The following is a 24,334-nucleotide window of genomic DNA, read 5'->3' as shown; positions in this document are numbered from 1 at the left end:
TCCATCTCTTCATCATCTGCGGAGCTAGATGGCACGTGAACTTGTACTACTGAGGTGGGTGTGGGCTTCCTGTCCGTCTTGGCTACGATAACGCGTTCACCATGCTGTTCATAGTAATTTTCAAATAACTTACGGGTTTGCTGCCGGGTGACGACGTCGACCACCGCCGATATTTCGACAGCAGCACACCCTGCCATTCTCAAGGCACAACTGCAAGGAGGAAGCAATGTGAAAAAGCCGTCGGCACACGGACCGTGCTGTCGAACGTTAACGTAGGGCGTGCCTAGTTCAACGTGCTGCTGTAACACTCAGGAACGATGCGACTTGTGCATACGGTACGTGGGCCCCAACGTGGTATACGCGATCGCAACGCACTCCAGCGGCAGTTGAGGGATGTTTCTAGTTCGTAAATCACGCTGTTTACTCAACGGGCGCGCGTAAAATTCCCACGTTAGCTCCATTAAAACGCACATTTCCCCCATCGTCCACGAAAAGGAAAATACCATGTCCAGTCAGTAAGGACACAGGCTTATAAAAGTGCCATTACAAATAGTGCGGTACAAATTTGGAATACTTTACTGCTTAAGATAAACATTATTTCGTCATTCCTACATTTTAGTAAAACTCCAAGGTCAGTCTTACTTGATCACTCTTCCTGCCCAGCAGCAGAATCTTTGCAACATGTGAATTACGAAGCGTAAAAGAAAAACGAGCAAAATATCTTTATACAAGTAGCACAAGCTGTCCAGTAGATTAAGTCAATGGCACAAAAAAAAAGAAAAAAAAGGTGAACTTATATTTACATAACATCAAATATTATAGTATGTACTTATATTAAACTAATAATAAAGTATCAGAACCTAATAAAACGCGAATGTTAGGAAAAAAATTTTGTAGGGTGAAGACGCGAACAACTGCCCCAATAAACAACACACGTCACTGACGCTACGCGTTACGCTGAACCAACAAGTCACACTTTGTAGCTAATCATAGTAAACTAAACCTTGCTCAAAACCTTAATCGTAGATGTGTTACCAATTGCAATATAATTATAACAAATTGTACCAATAACAATGCGTTTTGGGTGGATTTGCAGTGTGTGGCTGCCTTCAAGTAGCCTACTCTCATAATACGCAAGTTACGAGAATTCTTTTGCCACGAATATGATGTTTCTCATTATTGTATGGGAACGAATCACACAGGTAACAACGGGTTTTCCAGTAATTCTCAATTTGCTGGTGCTCAGAAACGGCAAATATACATATAGGCTTGAAATAAATGCCAACATAGCGCCTCACAACTCTGTAGTGAAGAGAGACGGCGTGCGTGTGACGTAGGTTGCGTTGTGTCATCTCATTGGTCAACGCTCAGACGCACGCTCAGAATATCTGACATGCCAGATATTGCTCTGCACGTTCGTAAAGACTCCCGAACGTGCTATTCGACGCTATGACGTCAGAAACTCGGCGCGCCCAACGCTCAACGTTCGGATGCACGGTCCGTGTGCCGACGGCTTAAGGGAATTTAATACCTCGGTTCACAGAGGAGAAACGAGGAAGATACCACACACAGAACAAGTAACCGCAGAGTCAACACAAACAAAGATAACCAACATCAGAAATATCGATAGTGACTACTAATCAACAGGTGAGGTAGCACTAATTCTGTCCCTCTGATGCCTTCACTTCCTTGATGTGTTGGTCAGAAGGAAGACTGATGGTACGTTCGGACATCCTGTTTATAGGAAGCCTACTCACACTGACTTGTATCTGCGAGCTGATAGTTGTCACCATCCAGCTCAGCGTGAAGGAGTACTTCGTACCTTAGTTCACAGGGCCCATGTTATCTCAGACCCTGAAAGTTTGGCAGCTGAGCTATCACGTCTCGAAGTCACCTTTCGTCAGAATGGTTATAGTGAGAGGCAGATCAAACGTGCGTTCCGCTATCAGCCTTCTGTGCAACGGGTGAGTGACAGTAGCAAGGCCGGCCGCGGTGGTCTCGCGGTTCTAGGCGCTCAGTCCGGAGCCGCGCGACTGCTACGGTCGCAGGTTCGAATCCTGCTTCGGGCATGGATGTGTGTGATGTCCTTAGGTTGGTTAGGTTTAAGTAGTTCTAAGTTCTAGGGGACTGATGACCACAGATGTTAAGTCCCATAGTGCTCAGAGCCATTTGAACCATTTGAACAATAGCAAGGAACGAGCTTTTTGCCTTACACACGAAGCATTTCCAACAGGATTGGCCGTATTTTGCGGAAATATGATGTGAAATGTGTCTCTCCACCACCTAAGATTAAGGCCCTGTTGGCGTCCGTAAAAGATGATCTCGGTTTGCGTAAGGCTGGTGTCTATCGTATTCCTTGCAGTTGTGGCATGTCACATATCAGGACTGTGGAAGATCGGTGTTTTGAACATAAGCGTCACACACGCTTACAACAGCCGAGCAAATCCGCTATTGCAGAACATTGTCTTGACACCGATCATCCTATGGAATACAACAACACGGAGATTCTGGCTTGCACGTCCAGCTATTGGGATAGTGTTCTTAAGGAAGCTGTTGAAATCAAACTATCAAGCAACCTTATTAACAGAGATGGTGGATTTTGTAAAATGCTGCCAGGAATCTGGCTCTGTCTCTCATCAAAAACAGAGAGACAGAATTAGTGCTACCTCACCTGTTGATTAATAGTCACTATCGATATTTCTGATGTTGGTTATCTTTGGTTGTGTGTTGACTCTGCGGTAACTTGTTCTGTGTGTGGTATCTTCCTTGTTTCTCCTCTGTGAACCGAGGTATTAAATTCCCTTGCACATTGCTTCCTCCTTGCAGTTGTGCCTTGAGAATGGCAGGGTGTGCTTCTGTCGAAATATCGGCGGTGGTCGACGACGCACCCGGCAGCAAACCCGTAAGTTGTATGAACGTTCAATTCGCCAGGAAAAGTTAAGGTCTCACATTGTTCATAGTAGCTTACACGCATTCGTGTTAGTGGATATGTGTAGTATAGGATATGTGTTTTATGGTATATGTGTAGTACATCATATCCCACAGACATAAAAAAATCTTGGAGTATCCGTTTGGAAGTGTGCTGTGTAGGAGTTCATGGCGGAGGCTCAACCATGTGCCCGTCGCTTGGCACCTGAGTCACGTGGACCAGGGTGACGTGGGCCGGCTGGCGGTGAAGGCACTGACAGGCAACGACTGTGCTCCCTCTGAGCGGGGGAGTGACTCGTCACCTGCAACCAGGGAGCCAGCGGACAATGCCAGCGGCGGGCTCCAACACAGCGCCCTCCGCAGCGCCCCGGAGAGTGCTAGGGTGGGACCTGTAACAACAGAAGCCCCGGTGCTCCTTTTAAAAATAAATTAAATACGCAGGGGACCGGATGTCTGTGCGCTGAGTTCTCTCTGCGCTCTGCACGGTGGGAGACACGAGGGAGCTGTACGACTTGAGGCTAGTTTACGCAGCGACATTATGTGAGGAGCACCTTTTCAGAACTCATAATGTCACATAAAGTAAAACATTCAGAAGCGAAAAACTTGTACAGCAAAAACTATTTTATAAATTTTTTCGAGTTTCGCTCAAAATACTCACGTAAAACTGTTGATGAATTCATTTTTATTAGAAGGTAAATCGAACGATTTACTTAACACCTGCTTTGTTTAACCTTTAAATCTAAAGGGACTGGGAACATTGACGCAATAAAGTGAACAATTCAATTCCAATGTGTTTATTAACTACCAAAAACAATCCCACATAAAAATTGGCACACACCACTGAGGCAACATTATTTAGGAACCAATTCTTACATAAAATCATGTCGTTGTTGTGGTCTTCAGTCCAGAGATTGGTTTGATGCAGCTCTCCATGCTACTCTATCCTGTGCAAGCTTCTTCATCTCCCAGTACCTACTGCATCCTACATCCTTCTGAATCTGCTTAGTGTAATCATCTCCTGGTCTCCCTCTACGATTTGTACACTCCACGCTCCGCTCCAGTACTAAATTGGTGATCCCTTGATGCCTCACAACATGTCCTACCAACTGATCCCTTCTTCTAGTCAAATTCTGCCACAAATTTCTCTTCTCCCCAATCCTATTCAGTACCTCCTCATTACTTGCGTGATCTACCCATCTGATCATCAGCATTATTCAGTAGCACCACATTTCGAAAGCTTCTATTCTCTTCTTATCTAAACTATTTATTGTCCATGTATCACTTCCATACATGGCTACACTCCTTACAAATACTTTCAGAAACGACTTCCTGACACTTAAATATATACTCGATGTTAACAAATTTTTTTTCTTCAGCAATTCTTTCTTTGCCATTGCCAGTCTACATTTTATATCCACACTTCTTCGACCATCATCAGTTATCTTGCTCCTTAAAGAGCAAAACTCTCCATGCTTCAAATGGTTCAAATGGCTCTGAGCACTATGGGACTCAACTGCTGAGGTCATCAGTCCATGGATTTTAATTCCTACTCCGCATTTTTCTTTTGTTTCCTTTACTGCTTGCTCCAACCACAGCTTCCCTTTCATGACCCTCAACTCTTATAACTGCCATCTGGTTTCTGTACAAATTGTAAATAGCCTTCTCGCTCCCTGTATTTTACCCCTGCCACCTTCAGAATTTGAAAGAGAGTATTCCAGTCAAGATTGTCAAACGCTTTCTCTAAGTCTACAAATGCTAGAAACGTAGGTTTGCCTTTTTTTAAATCTAGCTTCCAAGATAAGCCGTTGGGTCAATATTGCCTCAAGTGTTCCAACATTTCTACGGAATCCAAACTGATCTTCCCCGAGGTCGGCTTCTATCAGTTTTTCCATTCGTCTGTAAAGAATTCGAGTTAGTATTTTGCAGCTGTGGCTTATTAAACTGATAGTTCGGTAATTTTCACATCTGTCAGCACCTGCTTTCTTTGGGATTGGAATTATTATATTCTTCTTGAAGTCTGAGGATATTTCGCCTGACTCACACCTCTTGCTCACCAGACGGTAGAGTTTCGTTAGGGCTGGCTCTCCCAAGGCTATCAATAGTTCTAATGGAATGTTGTCTACTCCTGGGGCCTTGTTTCGACTTACGTCTTTTACTGCTGTGTCAAACTCTTCATGCAGTACCACATCAACCATTTCATCTTCATCTGCACCCTCTTCTATCTCCATAATATTGTCCTCAAGTACATCGTCCTTGTATAGACCCTCTATATACTCCTTCCACCTTTCTGCATTTCCTTCTTTGCTTAGAACTGGGTTTCCATCTGAGCTCTTGATATTCATACAAGCGGTTCTCTTTTATCCAAAGGTCTCTTTAATTTTCCTGTAGGCAGTATCTATCTTACCCCTAGTAATATATGCCTCTACATCCTTACATTTGTCCTCTAGCCATCCCTGCTTAGCCATTTTGCCCTTCCTGTCGATTTCATTTTTGAGACGTTTGTATTCCTTTTTGCCTGCTTCATTCACAGCGTTTTTATATTTTCTCCTTTCATCCATTAAATTCAGTATTTCTTCTATTACCGAAGGATTTCTACTAGCCCTCGTCTTTCACCTACTTGATCCTCTGCTGCCTTCACTATTTCATCTCTCAAAGCTACCCATTCTTGTTCTACTGTATTTCTTTCCCCCATTCCTGTCAATTGTTCCCTAATGCTCTCTCTGAAACTCTCTTTAACCTCTGGATCTTTCAGTTTACCCAGGTCCCATCTCCTTAAATTCCCACCTTTTTGCAGTTTCTTCAGTTTTAATCCACAGTTGATAACCAATAGATTGTGGCCCGAGTTCGCATCTGCCATTGGAAATGTCTTACAATTTAAAACCTGGTTCCTAAATTTCTGTCTTACCAGTATATAATCTTCCAGTGTCTCCAGGCCTCTTCCAGGCAAACAACCTTCTTTCATGATTCTTGAACTAAGTGTTAGCTACGATTAAGTTATGCTCTGTGCAGAATTCTACCAGGCGTCTTCCTCTTTCGTTCCTTACCCCCATTCCATATTCACCTACATAAAATCATAATGAAACGTCCCCTTAGAAAAACTAATTAATTACTGTGCTGATAAACCTCATCATTATTTTATTTTCAAACAGCTGAGCAGAACTGAACGCACTCAGACATTTCGCTCTTTACCTATTCTGATCAACACTAAACTGACACACAATATTTTTAGCGCAACGCAATCTGACTTTCAAAGATCCCTACAAAAGAATGGCCCTGACTAACATCACAAATCACTTACCTCAGCAAAAATCTTCGTTACTCGAACTACTGCAATGCAGCGAGCGCCACTACTGCCAGCTTAATAGTGTTCAAAAGTCATAATATATATAGCAGTTCATGACATCCAGTCTTACAAATTTCAAAACTCCGCCATTTCTCTCCCCACATCCACCACTGCTGGCGGCTCACCTCCAACTGCGTAACGCTACGCGCTGTTAACAGCCAACTGCCCAACACTACAATGGCCAACAACAATGCAAACCAGCCACAGACTGCACACAGCACAGCCAGTGATTTTCATACAGAGCGCTATGTGGCGTTACCAATATAAAAACCTAAACAGCCTACTTACATAGCCCCCATGCTCCCCACAAAAAATTTTACAAATTGTTTTGGGCAGTGGCCAATACAGAGTTGAAAAAATTTTTCATAATTACAATAACAAAGAAATCAAATGCACACACTTATTTATACAATGTTGGTCAAAAGCTAAAATTATCTCACAGTCCATAAAGACAGTCCTTATCATTCATCACAGTAAAATAACAGTGTTTTTTTCTCAAAGTCTGAGCAGTAAAAGAGAATGCACATGGAAGTAGTGGATTTCCATGGAGTCTTGAAGAAGTAGTGTTGTCCTTTCAATGGAAAGACAGTGCTGACTCTTGACATGCAGAGCAAACCCACAGCAGAGTCAGTCGAAGTTTTGAAGAATATTGGTAGGTAGGTCATCACAGAGCAGACCCACTGTAGTCCTGGTAGAGATTACGGTATTGGTGGGCCACCAGAGGTGCAGACCCACTTCAGTCCTTGTAGAAATAATGGTGTTGGTGAGTCATCAAAGGTGTAGGCCCACTGTAGTCCTTGCAGAGATGGCTAGCAGCCATCTGTTGCGACTGTGCAGGTGCACAATCATCATCGAAGAGTCTTGTACTATATAGCAAGTCCATAAACCACCACTTGTGCACTCACAAAGTTTTTTTTAATTGTCCTTAGAACCAGCAATGCTGTTAACCAGTCCCTTGCTGAATTATTAACACACGTGAAAACACTATAAGTCCCTACTTCTCACATATTGTCCATATACTATGACCAACAGAAACATGTGCAGTGAAATGTAACTTACGAGTTACTTAATTTGATGAACTGGTGTCAATTACAATTTTATAGCATAAGAATACAATAACAAAGGTACAAAATACATCATTAAAAAACATAACAATACAGATAACATTTGTAGTAAAACAGGCTTTACAAAAGAATAGAAATAAACATGTACATCAGTGTTACAGGAATTATGACATAAGTAAATATATAAAATAATGAGAATAGTTTTCGAAACATTAATTTCACACTTGAGCATTGAAACAAAACAGAATAAATAATGTCTAAACATCTTTACAAAGTGAATAACATATTATTAATGCAAATTATATTTGAGGATAACAGTATTCCTCATCATAGTGAATGTACCTTAGTACTATAAAAATTCTACAACATAAATCGTATTAGCTAAACACATAAAGACAGGAAGAACACAAATACACAAGAGTACACAAACACATAGCAGAATAACATAGGAGGAAAGAACAGGGTTTGTTTTCAGTGTAACATTTGGTACTGCAGTCCAACCCAAAACTTCATTCCATAGATCTTTCGTCTTATTTCGACATTTGTTTCCACCAAAAAAATCCTATCCAAGCATGCTTTCTGTATTTATTCATAGTTAGTTTCTTATATAGTCTACCCCATCTTAAGCTAACTTAAATCTACTGACCTCAGATGCTAAACTAAGGGATGAGGCAATGCAGCAGCACAAAACAATTAATACAAACAGCAATGAAAAAAATGTAGATTGGCAAAGGTAGCAGCAGGAAATGTAATAACTTATATCTAAACATGACAAACCCACAAGCAGAAAAAATAGTACACTAAAGACAACAACTCAGATAAGGGAAATGTATATTCACATCTTAATGTCTATGTAATTAAAGTGGTGCACCACAAAAACTTATTCTATGAAATAAATTACCAAGTACTTGAAAAGAAAATTATGGATGTAGTTCCTGTGAAGGGAAATGTCTTTTTGTGATCCCTCATTTTTTTGGAAGTATATCACAAAATTATTATTTATTGGATCTGTAGACAGAAAATATTTATGTTAGTACATCTATAAAATTTTATTTTAACCAATGCTGCAGTGCAGCTAGAAACTAGATATTAAACAAAATAGGCAAAGCAAGGCGTGAAACGTCATTCACTAGCCATATGGCATTTCATAATGCAGTAAACAATCTTTCAACTAGCAAGACAATAGATGCGAAATGTTTCTCATCATTTCATTTCAGTAAATATCATAAATTAAGAACTCTACAGTGTAATCATGTTTTCAAGTTTGAGCGTGTCATATTTGCGATGCTTTCTACAAAGAAATGTCAATAGCGAGGATAATGTCCTCTTCCTTCTCCACCTAATGGCTTTTTATCAAGGCGGCGGGCACCCCTGGCCGCTCACAACACATTAAGTCACAGTCACTTACCTTTCTTACCGAAATATTTACGACAGCAGTTTCCGCTACAGTGACAGTCTCATATAAAAATTTCACAGGTCGAAAATTTGCGTTACAAATGTGTAGAAACAAAATCCTGTAAATATAACAGTGTCCAAAAAATTTTCGGTGGCATTGTGATACATTCACGCATATATACACATATTACAAAAAATAGTACGATTCTTGGTTTCCAACATCCTTTTCATAAATCAGAGTCCCTAACCACTACTCCTTATTCCTTACCTTATTACACATGTACATATTCGTCGACACGTCAATCTTGTGGCGACACTTCAATATTTCATCATAATAAATACATAGCATAATCAAATTCCTCATATAGTATCAGCTTATTGATCATAAACATACCTCAAAAGCATAATACACATCGTCATCGTAATAATAACACCTCAGCCAAATCTCAAAAACGTCGTAGCTTTCTGCAATAATTTCAAAACATAAAAAAAATTCTCTGCTCATTTCAATAGTGTCATCTACCTCAAACGTACTTTAAAATCATGATCCCATACCAAATACATCATTCAGAGCTCTCATAGTATCACAGTGGTTCCGAAAAAATATGAACAGTTCACAAAGTACAGACGAAATACAGTTTCATAAGTGTGAAGTTATCCAACTTTGTAACTGCGTAAGTATCTGTCACTGACGTAGTAAAAAAATGTTTGTTTCTCTGTTAAATAATCAGCTAGCTGTGTAATTCTGTGTTGGAGAAATATGGTACCGATGTGTAAAGTTGTATAAGCAAATACCATATTAGCTAGGGCTCCTTGTGCTTGCCACACACATGGTACACAAAGTAAGCGTGTACCCCCCTGAGGATTAATGTAATTACACCCTCAGGTGTTACAGATTACAGCAATGGAATGAAATGTATCACGGAAAACCTTTGTATCATTGTACTTCAAATATCTTTAAAAATAAATGTTTTAAGTACAAAATTAATCACTCAAATATGTGTACTGTAGCGCTAAACTGTGCGTCTTGTTGTAATATAATGTCTGTGAAAGTGTCGTAGTTATCGTCCTCCGAAAGCTAAGTTCTGCAGAAGTCAATGTACTTACCTCATGATAAACAAAAGTGAAATGCTTTGCGTATAGATATCTTAGTTATTACTCTTATTGCCGTGATGAAGAAAGTACTGTGCTGTAACGTATGGTTGTGCTACAGAAAAGGCTGTCTCATTGTAGCTATACCACAAAAGTTACTACTAAAACATGTTTTACTTCCCAGAATAATTCAGAAAAACTGTGCAGATATAAAACAGAAACACCGCAAAAGCAACATTGTAAATTGTCACTCATTAGTAGCGTCGTGATAAAATCGTGTAGCTGTCACATAAACTAACCACTATGTCATCTGGTATCTCACAGAAAGTACTTTAAATCCAGAATGTATTTTCAAGTAAACCAAAATGTTGCATTAAAATCTCATTAGCAGTACTGGTAAATGTTCTAAGTATGTGAGCCTTATATTCGTTACGTAATCGTGCAATTAACAAGCAAGAATGTACACACACAATAACACTGTGACGTCTGTTCACAATAACAATGCATTCCTAATTTCTGTTTAAATAAGTTCTCTTGGTTCTTGACTGGATATTTAACTTCAAAACATAGTTGCATGTTAACAGTTGCCGGCCGTAGTGGCCGTGCGGTTAAAGGCGCTGCAGTCTGGAACCGCAAGACCACTACGGTCGCAGGTTCGAATCCTGCCTCGGGCATGGATGTTTGTGATGTCCTTAGGTTAGTTAGGTTTAACTAGTTCTAAGTTCTAGGGGACTAATGACCTCAGCAGTTGAGTCCCATAGTGCTCAGAGCCATTTTGTTAACAGTTTCTCAGTGTGACAAATTGTACTAGTAGTGTGAAGTGAAAAATTTTATGGCAATGACTAAGTTAAAAAGCAGATTATCTCTCAATAAAAGGTTCATCATCATCATCATCATCATCATCATCATTTAAGACTGATTATGCCTTTCAGCGTTCAGTCTGGAGCATAGTCCCCCTTATAAATTTCCTCCATGATCCCCTGTTCAGTGCTAACATTGGTGCCTCTTCTGATGTTAAACCTATTACTTCAAAATCATTCTTAACCGAATCCAGTTACCTTCTCCTTGGTCTGCCCCGACTCCTCCTACCCTCTACTGCTGAACCCATGAGTCTCTTGGGTAACCTTGCTTCTCCCATGCGTGTAACATGACCCCACCATCTAAGCCTGTTCGCCCTGACTGCTACATCTATAGAGTTCATTCCCAGTTTTTCTTTGATTTCCTCATTGTGGACACCCTCCTGCCATTGTTCCCATCTACTACTACCTGCAATCATCCTAGCTACTTTCATATCCGTAAAATCAACCTTGTTGATAAGGTAACCTGAATCCACCCAGCTTTCGCTCCCATACAACAAAGTTGGTCGAAAGATTGAACCGTGCACAGATAACTTAGTCTTGGTACTGACTTCCTTCTTGCAGAAGATAGTAGATCGTAGCTGAGCGCTCACTGCATTAGCTTTGCTACACCTCGCTTCCAGTTCTTTCATTATGATGCCATCTTGTGAGAATATGCATCCTAAGTACTTGAAACCGTCCACCTGTTCTTTGTTCCTCCTATTTGGCACTCAACCGGTTTATATTTCTTTCCCACTGACGTTACTTTCGTTTTGGAGATGCTAATCTTCATACCATTGTCCTTACATTTCTGATCTAGCTCTGAAATATTACTTTGCAAACTTTCAATCGAATCTGCCATCACAACTAAGTCATCCGCATATGCAAGATTGCTTATTTTGTGTTCACATATCTTAATCTCACCCAGCCAATCTATTGTTTTCAACATATGATCCATAAATAATATGAACAACAGTGGAGACAGGTTGCAACCTTGTCTTACCCCTGAAACTACTCTGAACCATGAACTCAATTTACCGTCAACTCTTAACTGCTGCCTGACTATCTATGTAAAGACCTTTAATTGATTGCAAAAGTTTGCCTCCTATTCCATAATCTCGTAGAACAGACAATAACTTCCTCCTAGGAACCCGGTCATATGCCTTTTCTAGATCTATAAAGCATAGATACAATTCCCTGTTCCACTCATAACACTTCTCCATTATTTGCCGTAAGCTAAAGATCTGGTCCTGACAACCTCTAAGGGGCCTGAACCCACACTGATTTTCATCCAATTGGTCCTCAACTAATACTCGCACTTTCCTTTCAACAATACCTGAGAAGATTTTACCCACAACGCTGATTAAAGAGATACCTCTGTAGTTGTTACAATCTTTTCTGTTTCCATGTTTAAAGATTGGTGTGATTACTGCTTTTGTCCAGTCTGATGGAACCTGTGCCGACTCCCAGGCCATTTCAATTATCCTGTGTAGCCATTTAAGACCTGACATTCCACTGTAATTGATGAGTTCCGACTTAATTTCATCCACCCCAGCTGCTTTATCGCACTGCAATTTATTTACCATTTTTTTCCACTTCCTCAAATGTGATCCTATTTCCATCATCATTCCTATTCCATTCTACCTCGAAATCTGAAACATTACTGATCGCATTTTCACCTACATTGAGCAACTCTTCAAAATATTCCCTCCATCTGCCCAAGGCATCCACAGGATTCACCAGCAGTTTTCCTGACCTGTCCAAAATACTTGTCATTTTCTTCTTACCTCCATTTCGAAGACTGCTAATTACACTCCAGAATGGTTTTCCTGCGGCTTGACCCATAGTCTCCAACCTGTTTCCAAAGTCTTCCCAAGATTTCTTCTTGGATGCTGCAATTATCTGTTTGGCTTTGTTTCTTTCTTCAACATAACTTTCTCTGTCTACCTGAGATCTAGTATGTAGCTTTTTTTGATACGCCTTCTTTTTCCTTTTACAGGCTGTCTTGAGTGTGTCATTCCACCAAGCTGTTTGCTTCATCCTACTTTTACACACTACTGTTCCAAGACATTCTTTAGCCACTTCTAGTACTGTGTCCCTGTACCTTGTCCATTCCTTTTCCAATGACTGTAATTGACTACATTCAACTAACTGGTATGTTTCTGAGATCACTGTTATTTACTTGTGCCTGATTTCCTTATCCTGAAGTTTCTCCACTCTTATCCTCCTACATATGGACCTGACCTCCTGCACTTTCGGCCTCACAATCCCAATTTCACTGCAGATTAAATAATGATCAGTGTCATCAAAGAATCTCCTGAATACACATGTGTCCCTCAAGCCTTCCTGAATTCCTGATCTGTTATTATATAGTCAATGACAGATCTGGTTCCCCTGCCTTCCCAAGTATTCCGGTGAATGTTCTTATGTTTAAAAAAGAAGTTTGTAATTACTAAGCCCATACTGGCACAAAATCCAAGAGTTGTTTCCCGTTCCCGTTGGCCTCCATATCCTCTCCAAATTTACCCATAACCTTTTCATACCCTTCTGTTCGATTTCCAATCCTGGCATTAAAATCACCCATGAGCAGGACACTGTCCTTGTCCTTTACTCTAACAACTACATCACTGAGTGCCCCATAAAAACTATCCATCTTATCTTGATCTGTCCCTTCACAATGCGAATATACTGACACAATCCTAATTTTCTTGTTAGACACTGTCAAATCTATCCACATCAGTCGTTCGTTTACATACCTTATTGCAACTACGCTGGGTTCCATTTCTTTCCTGATGTTAAGCACTACACCCCACTGTGCTATTCCTGCTTTGACTCCTGACAGGTAGACCTTGTATTCTCCCACTTCCTCTTCTTTCTCACCCCTTACCCGAATGTCACTAACAGCTAAAACGTCCAGTCCCATCGTCTTCACTGTCATTTCTCAGTTTACTTTGGAGCCTAGTATTACGTTTTTCACACGCCATTATTGCCACAATATTTCACACGACAACACAGAAAAGCACAATTTGAAGAGCAAAATAAAAAAACACATTAACATAGCATTGAAAATGATATCTCGTTAATTGCATGCGCAGCTGCGAAATACTTGGTGCAAATCTATATGCATGCCACAACTGTATTACTGTACAAGATTGAAAAACTACAACTACAAAGGAAATTCTCTCTACAATTACGCGCTAGCAATAAACAAAGGCTGCACTAATTACACAAACTACAAGAAAAAATCAGAAGATTCCAGTGAGGTATCCACGGCTAAGGGTCGACATATGAAACGTACCCTTAGAAAAATTAATTAATTACTGTGCTGATAAACATCTTCATTATTTGATTTTCAAACAGCTGAGCAGAACTGAACGCACTCAGACATTTCGCTCTTTACCTATTCTGATCAACACTAAACTGACACACAATATTTTTAGCGCAACGCAATCTGACTTTCAAAGATCCCTACAAAAGAATGGCCCTGACTAACATCACAAATCACTTACCTCAGCAAAAATCTTCGTTACTCGAACTACTGCAATGCAGCGAGCGCCACTACTGCCAGCTTAATAGTGTTCAAAAGTCATAATATATATAGCAGTTCATGACATCCAGTCTTACAAATTTCAAAACTCCGCCATTTCTCTCCCCACATCCACCACTGCTGGCGGCTCACCTCCAACTGCGTAACGCTACGCGCTGTTAACAGCCAACTGCCCAACACTACAATGGCCAACAACAATGCAAGCCAGCCTCAGACTGCACACAGTACAGCCAGTGATTTTCATACAGAGCGCTACGTGGCATTACCAATATAAAAACCTAAACAGCCTACTTACAATAAGCAAGTTAATAAATCATTAGCCAACGATCTTCCATAAACATTGAGAAACCCCACTCAGGCAAAATATTTAAGAAACTCTCTCCTTGCATAAAATTATTAATAAACTAATAAACCATTAGGAACGATCTCATAAATATTGACAGAAGCCACTACGGCTCAATCTGACCATAACCCTAACAAAACAGCTCTAGACACTTTATGTAAGACGCTTTCATTCTAACACTTTAACATTACATGTAAAATAACAGTGGACACACAGCCTCAATTTTAACACGAATATTTAGAACACATTTATTAAAACGTAACTTGGGCAATATTGCAAATTACTAGACTAGAGAACCTTGCAGAGCGAACCACGAAATTATTCAAATGCCCATTGGCTTGTAAGATGCCCTTTTAGGGCAAAGAAAGTTACAACTTTGTACAATCATGAATGTGTAACAACAGATGTAAGGCCCAAGCTTGTAAGGCCGAAGTTTAACCACGAGTGGTGGAACCGACTGAGGGAAGTAACACTTAACTTCGAACAAAGGCGTGGCTCCGTTTACGACCCCACATTGAGTAGACCACCGAAATGTGAACCCAGCGAACGCTACCGAAGAGGAACACACGAGCTCAGGCGAAGTCCACCTCCCGTAAGCCAAACTTGTAATCTAAAGGGAAGCTGTGGGCTTCGGTTGTCCGCTGTCTCAGCTCAGTGAAATAGAGACCACACGCGACAACAGGAGGCCCAAAAACTTTTTTTAACTTTGACTTTCAAGATATACCAGTAAATTAACACTATAAAATCAATGCTAAGCAACAACTAATCTCACTCGCAAGTCCTGATAAAGAAACGCAAAGAGTGGGAAATGAACTGGCTCACGAGAACCGACACTCACTAGACATTAATGACACACATATTGGCCGCCTTAAGTGGGCCTGAAAAGCTCAACACGGCAACCTTTAGAAATTAAAACGAAGATTGCCCGCAGAGGACATATTGACATGGATCAACACATATCGTAAGCAAATTGAACACTTGCTGATAATAAAAAAATTCAAATGGCTCCAAGCACTATGGGACTTAACATCTGAGGTCATCAGTCCCTTGATTTAGAACTACTTAAACCTAACTAACCTAAAGACCATCATACAATGTAAGCTTTCACGGTCGGTATTGCTTCCTGATACATTTAAACAGCATGAATCCGAAAATCCAATTCACTCTGGAGATGGAAAGGAATGGGCAACTGAATTTCCTGGATGTGTCTGTGATTAAACGACGGGACGGAACGTTGGGCCATAAGGTGTATAGAAAGCCCACACATACTGATCGTTATCTACACAAAGATTCAAACCACCACCTTAGACAAAAAAGAGGTCTAATGAAAACTTTGGTAGACAGGGCGTACAAACTTCGTGAACCTGTTTATTTAAAAGATGAGATTGAACATCTACGGTCAACTTTCGTGAAGAATGGCTATTCTAGCAAGGATATAGATCGAGCACTTCGCTCTAGGCAGAGAATCAGGAGTAACGACGAACAACAGTCGCCCAAGGGCATTTTTTTTTCCTTCTGTTCGTTAGTAAGGTCACAGATCGCATTGGGAAAGTTTTAGGCAAGTATGAGGTGGAAACTATTTTCAGGCCCACCAGGAAAATAAAAGAATTTTTATGGTCGGCAAAAGATGCACGACACCCTTTGGCTACACCGGGGGTATATAAAATTCCTTGTAGTTGTGGACAGGTTTACATCGGTACCACAAAGAGAAGTGTGAACACCCGTCTTGTTGAACGTAAGAGGAATTGCCGCCTGGGTCACACGGATAAATCGGCCGTAGCAATACATGTTTACCAGGAAGATGATCATGAAATAAAATTCAGCGAGACGAGCGTCACATCAAAAACCTCGCATTATTACGCACGCTTGTATAGAGAGGCTATCGAGATTGATAAATATCGTAATAATTTTAAAAGGAAAGACGAAGGTGTTAAACTGGATAAAATTTGGATGTTAGCGTTACACCGCAAGCGTGACGATCGATTACTTTCAATCGAGAATGCTGGCATTACCAGAGACGGTCTCATAGCCGACGCCACGTGATCGTCAGTGGCGCCCTCTGTACTGCCTATATAATCAGCGCTTCCTCGAGTTCTCTTCGGAGTTCGCCGCTTTACCTCCGAGGATGTCTCCCGCAGTCGGAGACGAAACGTCAGGAGAGAGTTTTATACTTCGACCACGGCCTATCAGCCCGGAAGTTTTAAGTGAATAACCTAAGGACATCACACACATCCATGCCCGAGGCAGGATTCGAACCTGCGACCGTAGCGGTCTCGCGGTTCCGGACTGAAGCGCCTAGAACCGCTGGGCAACTGCGGCCGGCTGCTAATAATACCTGATGAACTTTCTGCAAATACACCAATATCATGCGGAAGCAGAGCACACGCTTAGTAAGAGGCATCAAATGAAATCGATCACAAATAACCGCGTCCGGCAACGTCTTACTGTACCAAGAGCGATCACAATCACAGTTAACTAACAAGGGGAGGCCGCCAATTGTGAAATTCAGATTCGATTCATACTGCGCATAATAAAAGCTCATGGCCAGAGGTGTAATGTGGCAAAGCACCAAGATGCACTTCTCAGCCGTTGTCGAGAAAATCGACAGTTAAAAGAAACCGTTGCGGTGAAATACTCTCTACGATTAATAATTTTCCACAGCGTCGTGGCGCAGCGGTAAGCGCTCGGGTTTATAATCCGAAGGTCGCCGGGTCGAATCTCGCACCATGCAACTTTTTTTTTTAGTATTTTTTTTTGTAATTCAAATGTGTATACACACACACACACACACACACACACACACATATATATATATATATATATATATATATATATATATATATATATATATATATATAAACTATTAATGAATTGCTTATGCATGTTGGTGAAGGCGGATCGCTCTCCAATTGTACCGCCTCCATTTTTCCGTTTTTTTAACAGGGTGTACCAAAGCTCTCCCGTCCGCACTGATTTTCGACGATGTTATAAGTTGCGCTAGGGACCGCATCTACCGTCTTTCGAAGTTAGCAGGCAACTACGCTGTTATGCGGCGGCTCGTTTCGGCCCATTCAACATCTGTCCTTCAAGTGTAACGAGCGAGTAACGGAGTTTATATTTCATACCTGCCACAGCGAATTTGTGTTCGTCGGGTCTCTATTCTAATTCGAACGTTTGACTTACGCTATACGTATTCGTTTCGGAATATCGTTTCTACGTCTTCCGTTAACTATACGTGGTTAACATTATGAAGACAATTAATAACATTTGTGAAATACACACACACACACACACACACACACACACACACACACACATATATATATATATATATATATATATATATATATATATATATATATATATATATGTGTGTGTGTGTGTGCCATTACATAAGAAGGGTGCCAAGACAAATGCAAATAACTACAGAGGTATCTCATTGTTATCAGTGGCCTATAAGATCCTATCCAAGGCACTACAAAACAGGATTGAAAATCAAGTAGAGAAAGAACTGGGTGAATATCAGGCTGGGTTTAGAAAAGGAAGATCATGCAGTGAACAGATATTCAGTCTACTCTCCATAATACAACTTCGCGCACGCGCATCGAAAAATCTAGTAATTACATTCATAGACTTCAAAAAAGCATATGATTCTATTGATAGACCAACCCTGATTAACACATTAGAAGAATTTGGGATTGATGATAAAAGCAGAAGTCTAATCCAGGAAACCCTTACGGGAACAAAATCGCAAGTGAAGTTTTTGGGTAGATTGTCACAACCGTTTGTAATTGGAACAGGTATTAGACAAGGGGATGGGCTCTCCCCACTGTTGTTTAACATTGTCCTTGAAAAAGTGGTCAGGGAATGGAGAAAGAAGATGGCAGAAGCTGGAGTGAAAAATGGGATAACGTTAGGAAGAAATAAAACAAAAATTGAATGTCTGGCATTTGCTGATGACATGGAATATAAACTCCGTTACTCGCTCGTTACACTTGAAGGACAGATGTTGAATGGGCCGAAACGAGCCGCCGCATAACAGCGTAGTTGCCTGCTAACATCGAAAGACGGTAGATGCGGTCCCTAGCGCAACTTATAACATCGTCGAAAATCAGTGCGGACGGGAGAGCTTTGGTACACCCTGTTAAAAAAACGGAAAAATGGAGGCGGTACAATTGGAGAGCGATCCGCCTTCACCAACATGCATAAGCAATTCATTAATAGTTTATATATATGGTTCAAATGGCTCTGAGCACTATGGGACTCAACTGCTGAGGTCATAAGTCCCCTAGAACTTAGAACTACTTAAACCTAACTAACCTAAGGACAACACACACATCCATGCCCGAGGCAGGATTCGAACCTGCGACCGTAGCGGTCGCGCGGTTCCAGACTGTAGCGCCAGAACCGCTCGGCCACCAGCGGCCGGCTATATATATATATATATATATATATATATATATATATATATATATATATATATATATATATATATATGAATTAGAAAAAAAACTAATAATAAAAGAAATTGCATGGCGCAAGATTCGATCCGGCGACCTTCGAATTATAAACCCGAGCGCTTACCGCTGCACCACGACGCTGTAGAAAACTATTAATCGTAGAGAGTATTTTACCACAACGGTTTCTTTTAACTGTCGATTTTCTCGACAACGGCTGAGAAGTGCATCTTGGTGCTTTGCCACATTACACCTCTGGCCATGAGCTTTTATTATGCGCAGTATGAATCGAATCTGAATTTCACAATTGGCGGCCTCTCCTTGCGCTCTTAGTAGTTAGAGTACTTGATTAGGTATCTTGATGCTGGGGCGATTTTGCGAAGATGTCAGACCATCACTTCGCGAGACCTTAACAGCGTGTTCCTCCAAGGAAGCGGGCACATCCACAGCTCACGAGGTTACCGGAGAATGCACAGCGCCAGCCAACTCCCGCCTCCTCCAGCATGACCACGTGATAACCGCCGCCCGGCCTCAGGCACGCCGTCTTCGATTCTGCCCGACAGCCAATCGCAGACTCGCGCACCGCCGCCTTCCGTTCTCAAGCGTTGTTCCTGTTACTTGCGGTCGGCACTCGTTTATATCCCGAGCCGGCCCAAGACAGAAGACAAACCTCTGTACTAGGAAATCGATCGTACTCATGTCAGAGTTACTACTGGCGCCGGTCCCGCCAAGGCTCAGTAAATTTTATGTTTTACTTTTGTGGTGTCGCCGCAGGGCACCACACTTGCTAGGTTGTAGGCTTCAAATCGGCCGCGGTCCGTCAGCACACATCGGACCCGCGAGTCGCCACTGCCGACGCTAGCAGACCGAGCGCCGCCACTCGGCTGGTCTTACGAGACACGCTAGCGCACTGGCCAGTTTTACAGCCGGCTTCAATAGGAATGGTTGACTTGTTACAGCTTCAGAGATCTCAATTCCAGACGCGCTAGTTAGCATAGCCTTCAGCTAAGTCAGTAGGTACGACCTAGCCAGGCGCCACATACAGTTTGTGCATTGACAATTGATCTATATGTGTGAAGCAATCAGAATTGTAAATAAGCATTCGCAGTTCAGTCTATAACTGCACTTGAAAATATTATTGTACAAAGTCAATATCGACGTTCACCGCTGATGCTGAATTAAATCTAAGTATTTAATTGTATTCCTGTCTACTAACTTTCTAATCACCTAAGATTTTCCAGATACATCCCGTCAAGTATAGTCCATTGATCCGCACGTCAGCCTACGTGATCAACGCGTGCAATTAATGGCCACATCTCGTGATCAGACTAAGAGTCAAATTGCGTGACTCAGCCGGGTCATCCTTTTTCCATGAGACCCATAGTTCCGCCTCATACAAAACAACTTTCAAGATGTGAGGACTTTTGTGCAAATGCAGTTTGCTGTGTTCTATTGGACAATATGCCTTTTGATTTACGCTATTTTGGACATATTGCATTTTGATCAGTTTCCAGGAACACAGCAGTGGTAGAGACATTTTATTTTGTGAAAACTTACTTTTTAATATTCAATAAAGCACTCTTTTATACAACCCAAAGAGTATCTTGAACAGTAAGTTCGTTACATAGAAAGCTGACGGTCTCAGTGTAAAACTTAAGTACTTCATTTTCTCTCCAATCTTTTTTTCAAAAGCTGCAGCTTTTCTGCATCGTCTCCCTTCTCTTGTTTAATCCTGTTCAGACCTGACGCTTGGAGATCTATTTGCTACTTTGGTTGGATGGTCGGTTGATTAGGGAGGAGGGTACCGTACACCGAGGTCATGTTCCCGTCAGATCAGGGAGGGATTGGGAAGGAAGTCGGCCGTGCCCTCTCAAAGGGACCATCCCGCCATTTCCCTGATGCAATTTAGCGAAATCACATGGTTGGATGGTCGGTTGATTTGGGAGGAGGGTACCGTACACAGAGGTCATCGTTCCCGTCAGATCAGGTAAGGATTGGGTAGGAAGTCGGCCGTGCCCTCTCAAAGGGACCATCCTGCCATTTCCCTGACGCGATTTAGGGAAATCACTTGGTTGGACGGTCGGTTGATTTGGGAGGAGGGTACCGTACACCAAGGTCATCGTTCCCGTCAGATCAGGTAAGGATTGGGAAGGAAGTCGGCCGTGCCCTCTCAAAGGGACCATCCCGCCATTTCCCTGATGCGATTTAGGGAAATCACTTGGTTGGATGGTCGGTTGATTTGGGAGGAGGGTACCGTACACCGAGGTCATCGTTCCCGTCAGATCAGGGAGAGATGGGGAAGGAAGTCGGCCGTGCCGTCTCAAAGGGACCATCCCGCCATTTCCCTGATGCGATTTAGGGAAATCACTTGGTTGGATGGTCGGTTGATTTGGGAGGAGGGTACCGTACACCGAGGTCATCGTTCCCGTCAGATCAGGGAGGGATTGGGAAGGAAGTCGGCCGTGCCCTCTCAAAGAGACCATCCCGCCATTTCCCTGATGCGATTTAGGGAAATCACTTGGTTGGATGATCGGTTGATTTAGGAGGAGGGTACCATACACCGAGGTCATCGTTCCCGTCAGATCAGGTAAGGATTGGGAAGGAAGTCGGCCGTGCCCTCTCAAAGGGACCATCCCGCCATTTCCCTGATGCGATTTAGGGAAATCACTTGGTTGGACGGTCGGTTGATTTGGGAGGAGGGTACCGTACACCGAGGTCATCGTTCCCGTCAGATCAGGGAGGGATTGGGAAGGAAGTCGGCCGTGCCCTCTCAAAGGGACCATCCCGCCATTTCCCTGATGCGATTTAGGGAAACCACTTGGTTGGATGGTCGGTTGATTTGGGAGGAGGGTACCGTACACCGAGGTCATCGTTCCCGTCGGATCAGGGAGAGATTGGGAAGGAAGTCGGCCGTGCCCTCTCAAAGGGACCATCCCGCCATTTCCCTGACGCGATTTAGGGAAATCACTTGGTTGGATGGTCGGTTGATTTGGGAGGAGGGTACCGTACACCGAGGTCATCGTTCCCGTCAGATCAGGTAAGGATTGGGAAGGAAGTCGGCCGTGCCCTCTCAAAGGGACCATCCCGCCATTTCCCTGACGCGATTTAGGGAAATCACTTGGTTGGATGGTCGGTTGATTTGGGAGGAGGGTACCGTACACCGAGGTCATCGTTCCCGTCAGATCAGGGAGGGATTGGGAAGGAAGTCGGCCGTGCCCTCTCAAAGGGACCATCCCGCCATTTCCCTGACGTGATTTAGGGAAATCACTTGGTTGGATGGTCGGTTGATTTGGGAGGAGGGTACCGTACACCGAGGTCATCGTTCCCGTCAGATCAGGGAGGGATTGGGAAGGAAGTCGGCCGTGCCCTCTCAAAGGGACCATCCCGCCATTTCCCTGATGCGATTTAGGGAAATCACTTGGTTGGATGGTCGGTTGATTTGGGAGGAGGGTACCGTACACTGAGGTCATCGTTCCCGTCAGATCAGGGAGGGATTGGGAAGGAAGTCGGCCGTGCCCTCTCAAAGGGACCATCCCGCCATTTCCCTGATGCGATTTAGGGAAATCACTTGGTTGGATGGTCGGTTGATTTGGGAGGAGGGTACCGTACACCGAGGTCATCGTTCCCGTCAGATCAGGTAAGGATTGGGAAGGAAGTCGGCCGTGCCCTCTCAAAGGGGCCATCCCGCCATTTCCCTGACGCGATTTAGGGAAATCACTTGGTTGGATGGTCGGTTGATTTGGGAGGAGGGTACCGTACACCGAGGTCATCGTTCCCGTCAGATCAGGGAGGGATTGGGAAGGAAGTCGGCCGTGCCCTCTCAAAGGGACCATCCCGCCATTTCCCTGATGTGATTTAGGGAAATCACTTGGTTGGATGATCGGTTGATTTGGGAGGAGGGTACCGTACACCGAGGTCATCGTTCCCGTCAGATCAGGGAGGGATTGGGAAGGAAGTCGGCCGTGCCCTCTCAAAGGGACCATCCCGCCATTTCCCTGACGCGATTTAGGTAAATCACGGAAAACCTAAATCAGGATGGTCGGACGCGGGTTCGAACCGCCGTCCTCCCGAATACGAATCCTGTGTCCTAACCACAGCACCACCTCGCTCGGTAAGTTTCGTCAGATGGTACCTAATCTCCCGGCGTTTGTCCCTATATTTGTTAACAATTTTCATGATCAGTTCACATTTTTTTATTTTAAATACAATTCTGTATATGTTTGGATTCAGCATTTCTGAAAGTTTCCGATTTTTTACCCAATCGTCCAGCAGGTAAAAATGACTGTCCTCGAGTTCACATGCACTGGAGATTCTCTTCTAACCGAAAAACGCGAAAAATAATGAAAAATACACATCTGTTCTGTATTAATACAAACAATCTTAACAGTACAAATTTACTACATCTGACTTCTGTATTTCTAACAGTTAAAACGAGAAAAATGCACCCAACAATGCTAAATTCTGAAAACGAATGAAACGGACACCAACTCGTCATTGTTTGTCAGTTAAAAGATTTCACTTCAGTCCACAAGTGTTACGTTGTACCCAACATCCTCAACAAAACAAAATAAAGTAAATCGATAGGCTTCAGGTAGTCTGACGTATTCATACCAGAGGACAAAATGCTATTAATTGCAACTACTACTTTTCAAAGTTCTTTTTGGACTTAAAACGCGTTTTTACGTGATCTGATTGTAGGAAGTTGGCCTAATGTGCATGAAATATTTTCTGGGTCAGTTCTGTTTTGCTCACCCAGTATTTGCTTCCGTGCAAATTTGAGTATAGAGTTTTCATGTGGCTTTTTCCAGTAGTAGTCGTAGTTACACTTCGTTGCAGCAGTAGGTATAATTGTAATTAAGAGCAGAAATTTCTGTGACGCACATTCGTAAATTGCCTACGTCATAAAATAATATTAACTTCTCACAGCAGAAATCTACCAAAGGACGAATACAGCCTGTGCTTAAATTTGGAGGACTAGGGTAAAATGTAATAATTTATTTGCCTGAATTGCGCAGGCGACTGCCACTCTAGGAATGGGTCTGGTTAGTTCCTCTCGGAAATGTATCAGAATGCTACTTCAGCCTCCTCCTAGGAAGGACGGATGCCTGTTGTCACAGTAAAGCCACACGATCGCTACGTACCATCACCGAGACAACCTTGCCTAAAATGGAAGTACCTTGACTCCTTAAAAAAATAAAGAAAAAGTATTACTACTCTTTCGTAAGTCAATATTTTTTTCTTTGTATTCTGACAAGAAATTTGTATCGTTAGCGTGGATCTCCTGAACATTTTCACTTAACAGATGTTGATGAAATTATTAATGATTAAA

This window comes from Schistocerca nitens, chromosome 4 (assembly GCF_023898315.1).
Source record: "Schistocerca nitens isolate TAMUIC-IGC-003100 chromosome 4, iqSchNite1.1, whole genome shotgun sequence".
Lineage (NCBI taxonomy): Eukaryota > Metazoa > Arthropoda > Insecta > Orthoptera > Acrididae > Schistocerca > Schistocerca nitens.
This window is presented reverse-complemented; position numbering follows the sequence as displayed.